The sequence below is a fragment of the Ambystoma mexicanum genome, chromosome 3q (genome assembly GCF_040938575.1).
Source record: "Ambystoma mexicanum isolate Mex_15411 chromosome 3q, UKY_AmexF1_1, whole genome shotgun sequence".
NCBI classification, from domain to species: Eukaryota; Metazoa; Chordata; class Amphibia; order Caudata; family Ambystomatidae; genus Ambystoma; species Ambystoma mexicanum.
Window position 1 is genome coordinate 1198275205 of NC_090926.1, and position 6280 is coordinate 1198281484.

The window sequence follows — 6280 nt, forward strand, 5'->3', positions numbered from 1 at the left end:
TCATCACTTCTCTCCAAGGGGCAGCCCCTTCCCATAATGCTAGGGAGGTGAGGCTGCTACCCGACAGCCACCCTAGGAGTGGACGCAGCGGGAGGATCTCATTTACTTATTTTCTAAATGTATTTATTTATAGAGCGCCAAAACCCAAGGGCATCAGTCCACTACATTAATGTGGCAAGACTTAGGAGACAGGACAACAGAAAAGAAGGCAAGGAGATAGCAAGGGGATTAGCAAAATAGTTGAGTTTTCAAAGTCTTCCTAAAAAGCATCCAGCTGGTTTCTAGCTTCAACGGCATAGGAAGGGCATTCCAGATATACGCCACTAGCACAGGAAAAGATCTCCCCAGGCCTCCGTTTCTTTTTGCTCTATGGGTGGTAAACTGACCACTAGTGCTGGAGCGAAGCGATCTTGTGGGGTTGTAGGTGGTCATATGCTTCTTCAGATATTTGGGCGCATTATCATGTATGCATTTGTGGGCAGGCTAATGGCCTTAAACTGAACCCTAGCTGCCACTGGGAGCCAGTGTAACTCCTTACTGACCCCTGAGATGTGGTCTCTCCTAGGAATGTAATCAACAACTCGTACCACGTTGTTCTGTACGATTTGGAGTGCTTCAATACAGATGGAGTTTGCCCCTAAGAATAGGGTGTTGCAGTAGTCTAACCCGAGGCAGGATAACGGCTCTTGCCAAGGTGGCAGGGCTCTTCCATGACAAAAAAGTACCTTAGTACCTTAATACATGGGACGAGACTTCCCCTCTGGAGACAGGGGAGAACATTGCAGGAGAACACAGCATCCCAACCCGCCACCCACACCCAATACACAAGTCGGGAGAAAGGACTGAAGAACGCCAGCAGCTGTGGAGTCGCCGAAACAGGGAATCTGTGTGTGGCTGCAGCAGAAGACCAGAGTGCAAGTCTCAGAACAGACCAGAGCCTGGCGAGGGGGGCCCTGAAGGTAGGGGAAGCCCCGGGCCGGCTGGTGGGGACACAAGATACAGAGTAGCCAAAAACACAAACAGAGGTGTCAAAGGATCCCCTTTAATAGAAAGAAACATTAGGCAAGATGATGAGAAAGACTTTCTGAAGAGGGGCTATCATAAATGACCTAATTTTGAAAACCACAATAAGTAATCTTCTTTGTTTCAGTACTTGGCAGGCAAGTAAACAAAGTCTGACAACGAAACAGAAAAGAGAGAACTGAGAAACACGGTTCGGGGACCCGCACAAAAAGAGAACAAGGACGCAAGTGCATCTTACTCGTTACAATGCTTGGCAGGTTAGTGAACCAGGCCTGCCAACTAAATGAAGCCAGGAAAAACGGGTTTGCAGCTACGAAGAAGAAGAAGAGAAAGTTGAAGCATCTTCCTCGTGGCAGTACTTGGCAGGCTAGTGAACCAAGTGGGTCAGAGTGGGGGAAGCCTATGTCAATGACCTTCTGCTTGTGTGAAGTGTGTTGCTAAGAAATCCTAAAAAATGTCTGACATGGAATGGCCAAGGGAAGGGAGTTATTCCCCCTGGCTTTTTGTGGAACTGTGAAAGCCTGAATACCAGGAGAAGGGAGTCATCGGGCCTCATTACGAGGTTGGAAGTAGCCATGGTGCTATTAGCGCCATGGCTTCCTCCAAAATCTTTCGGACTCCGGTCTGGTGGATGGAGCAATTACCGGTCCATTCCGAGGTCGGCGGGACCGGTAATTCCCCATTCACCAGAGCCATTCCACATTTCCATTTGAGCCCCCATAGGGCTCAATGGGAAGGCGGCAATAACGGTACCGCAAATTGCGGTACCGTTATTGACCCCAATATCCCTTTGCAGGTCCCGTCCTTAATGCCTGGTAAAACCAGGTGTTGAGGAAGGACCCGCAAAGGGAACTCGTAGTAGGGCGGTAAGGGATTACCGGCACTGGTGCCCTTACCGGTGCCGGTAATCCCTTACCGCCCACCTCGTAATGAGGCCCATTATCCTGGTAGATAAAACCAGAGGAAAGGATCAAGTAAAGAAGCCCGGGAAGGGAGTTATTGCCCCTGGCTAAACAAGTGTCCCCAGTGGAACAATACATCCAGGGACAATGAGAGACTTTTCTGATACAGAGTGTTACAAGAATGGCAATCCATTTGTAAAATACTTGGAGCAGTGGAAGGGAGTCATTCACCCTAGTAAAGAACTTGTAAGGCAAATCACGACCAGAACTGTGATACCTAGTCCAGGAGAAGGTAGTCATTCTCCTTGACCAAGAACATTGTCACAACTTTAGTTTAGTTGTAAGTGTAAGGGACAGAGATAGAGACTGTGGACACAGGACGGTGAAGTTTGTGTTACAAGGACATTCTGACAACACCCTCACAGGCCGATTCATGGAATTAATGTGCGCCGAAAATTCCGGCGCAGAGGTGCCAAAACGTGCGATTCGCAGTAAAAGTGCGAAAATCGCAGTGCAACTGCGAAAATCGCAGCAAAACCAGCGCAAATCGATTCATGGAAGTCTGTGCGCGAGAAAAATATTGGATGTGCGCTGAAAAAGTGCGCGGCGCACCCCGGCGCACAGGTCATCCAACGGCGTGCGCCACGGCCGCTGCGAAATCGCACATAGCGCTACGCACATTACAAAAGTAGGCGGAACACGGGGCGGAACACTCGGAATGGGGAACAACGCGTGAAAATATGGGAGTTACGGGGGAAGTACAGGAGGCAAGTGCGCGGAATGCCCACACGCTCGCCTACAACTTGTATTCTTGGAATCGAATAGGGCAAACCAGCGCACGGTCAAAGAGGTGCACAGGGCCAAACAAGTACGCCACAAGAAAGCAGGCGGTAGCGTCCCTGCGCCTGAAATAAATGTGCACCAAAATGTGCGCTAACAAAAAGCACCCATATCCAGCTATGATGAATGATCCATACTGTGGCCCTCTAGGACAAATGAGGTGCCAAGGGGTACCGACAAACACGGACACCCGCTGTGTGAAAAATAGCGTGTGCGTGTATTACGGGGTTCGCGTGAAGTTCCACACGCGATTGGTCTGGGCACGTGTATTCCGGGGGGGCGCGTGAAGTTTCACACGCGAATTTGCAGGGTATGTGTATTTCGGTGTGCGCGTGAAGTTCCACACGCAATTTCAGCAGGGTACGTGTACTCCGGGTGCGCGGGAAATTCCACATGCGAATCCAGCAGCCTACGTGTATTTCGGGGGTGTCGGGGAGTCCCACACGTGAATTGGCCGTGTGGGTCCTCCCAGCTGTTCCCTCTACACCCTCCACAGCCCCTGCAGGCGGCCCACACTACAGGGGACTACCCTGCACCCCTGCACATGTCCCGCAGGCAGCCCATCCACCATGGCCATGCCCCCCAGCCAACCCACATGTCACCTTGCACTATTGCCCACCAACGCATGTCTCCCAGCACCCCCACCCCCCAGCAGTGCAGGGCACCCTCCACCAGGCCCCCACTCATGTCCCCTTGCACCCCCACCCACCAGCAGTCAGGGGCACCCTCCACCAGGCCCCCACTCATGTCCAACTCATGTCCCCCTGCACCCCCACCCCACAGCACTGTAGGGCACCCTCCACCAGGCCCCCACTCCTGTCTCCCTGCAACCCCACCCCCAGCACTGTGGGGCACCCTCCACCAGGCCCCCACTCATGTCTCCCACCCCCCCACCTCCAGCAGTGCGATTTGCCTAGGTACGTGTATTTCAGGGGTGCGCGGGTAGTCTTACACGCGATTTCATCAGGGTACGTGTATTATGGGTCCGCGTGAACTTCCACACGCGATATCAGCAGGGTACGTGTATTACGGGGTTCGCGGGAAGTTCCACACGCGATTGCCCTGGGTACGTGTATTTCGGGGTGCGCGGGAAGTTTCACACGCGAATTTGCAGGGTACGTGTATTTCGGTGTGCGCATGAAGTTCCACACGCAATTTCAGCAGGGTACGTGTACTCCGGGTGCGCGGGAAATTCCACACGCGAATCCAGCAGCCTACTTGTATTTCGGGGGTGCGGGGGAGTCCCACACGTGAATTGGCCGTGTGGGTCCTCCCAGCTATTCCCTCTACACCCTCCACGGCCCCTGCAGGCGGCCCACACCACAGGGGACTACCCTGCACCCCTGCACATGTCCCGCAGGCAGCCCATCCACCATGGCCATGCCCCCCAGCCAACCCACATGTCACCTTGCACTACTGCCCACCAACGCATGTCTCCCAGCACCCCCACCCCCCAGCATCCAGGGGCACCCTCCACCAGGCCCCCACTCATGTCCCCCTGCACCCCCACCCCCCAGCATCCAGGGGCACCCTCCACCAGACCCCCACTCCTGTCTCCCTGCACCCCCACTCACCAGCACTGTAGGGCACCCTCCACCAGGCCCCCACTCCTGTCTCCCACCACCCACACACCCCAGCATCCAATGGCACTCTCCACCAGGCCCCCACTCCTGTCTCCCTGCACCCCCACCCCCCTGCATCCAGGGGCACCCTCCACCAGGCCCCACTCCTGTCTCCCTGCACCCCCACCCCCCTGCATCCATCGGCACCCTCCACCAGGCCCCCACTCATGTCCAACTCATGTACCCCTGCACCCCCACCCCCCAGCACTGTAGGGCACCCTCCACCAGGCCCCCACTCCTGTCTCCTTGCACCCCCACCCCCCTGCATCCAGGGGCACCCTCCACCAGGCCCCCACACGTGTCTCCAAGCACCGCCACCCCCCAGCAGTGCAGGGCACCCTCCACCAGGCCCCCACTCCTGTCTCCCTGCACCCCACCCCCCAGCACTGTAGGGCACCCTCCACCAGGCCCCCGCACATGTCTCCCAGCACCCCCACCCCTCAGCATCCAGGGGCACCCTCCACCAGGCCCCCACTCATGTCCAACACATGTCCCCCTCCACCCCCACCCCCCTGCATCCAGGGGCACCCTCCACCAGGCCCCCACTCCTGTCTCCCTGCACCCCCACCCCCCAGCACTGTAGGGCACCCTCCACCAGGCCCCCACTCCTGTCTCCCAGTACCCACACCCCCCAGCATCCAGGGGCACCCTCCACCAGGCCCCCACTCCTGTCTCCCTGCACCCCCACCCCCCAGCAGTGCAGGGCACCCTCCACCAGGCCCCCACTCCTGTCTCCCAGTACCCACACCCCCCAGCATCCAGGGGCACCCTCCACCAGGCCCCCACTCCTGTCTCCCTGCACCCCCACCCCCCAGCACTGTAGGGCACCCTCCACCAGGCCCCCACTACTGTCTCCAGCACCCACACCCCCCAGCATCCAGGGGCACCCTCTACCAGGCCCCCACTCATGTCCCCCAGCACCCCCACCCCCCAGCAGTGCAGGGCACCCTCCACCAGGCCCCCACACATGTCTCCCAGCACCCACACCCCCCAGCATCCAGGGGCACCCTCCACCAGGCCCCCACTCATGTCCCCCAGCACCCCCACCCCCAGCAGTGCAGGGCACCCTCCACCAGGCCCCCACATATGTCTCCCAGCACCCCCACCCCCCAGCATCCAGGGGCACCCTCCACCAGGGCCCCACTCATGTCCCCCTGCACCCCCACCCACCAGCTGTCAGGGGCACCCTCCACGAGGCCCCCACTCATGTCCAACTCATGTCCCCCTGCACCCCCACCCCCCAGCAGTGCAGGGCACCCTCCACCAGGCCCCCACACGTCTCCCAGCACCCCCACCCCCCAGCATCCAGGGGCACCCTCCACCAGGCCCCCACTCATGTCCCCCTGCACCCCACCCACCAGCAGTCAGGGGCACCCTCCACCAGGCCCCCACTCATGTCTCCCTGCACCCCGACCCCCCTGCATCCAGGGGCACCCTCCACCAGGCCCCCACACATGTCTCCCAGCACCGCCACCCCCCAGCAGTGCAGGGCACCCTCCACCAGGCCCCCACTCCTGTCTCCCTGCACCCCCACCCCCCAGCACTGTAGGGCACCCTCCACCAGGCCCCCACACATGTCTCCCAGCACCCCCACCCCCCAGCATCCAGGTGCACCCTCCACCAGGCCCCCACTAATGTCCAACTCCTGTCTCCCTGCACCCCCACCCCCCTGCATCCAGGGGCACCCTCCACCAGGCCCCCACTCATGTCCGCCTGCACCCCCACCCCCCAGCACTGTAGGGCACCCTCCACCAGGCCCCCACTCCTGTCTCCCTGCACCCCCACCCCCCTGCATCCAGGGGCACCCTCCACCAGGCCCCCACACATGTCTCCCAGCACCGCCACCCCCCAGCAGTGCAGGGCACCCTCCACCAGGCCCCCACTCCTGTCTCC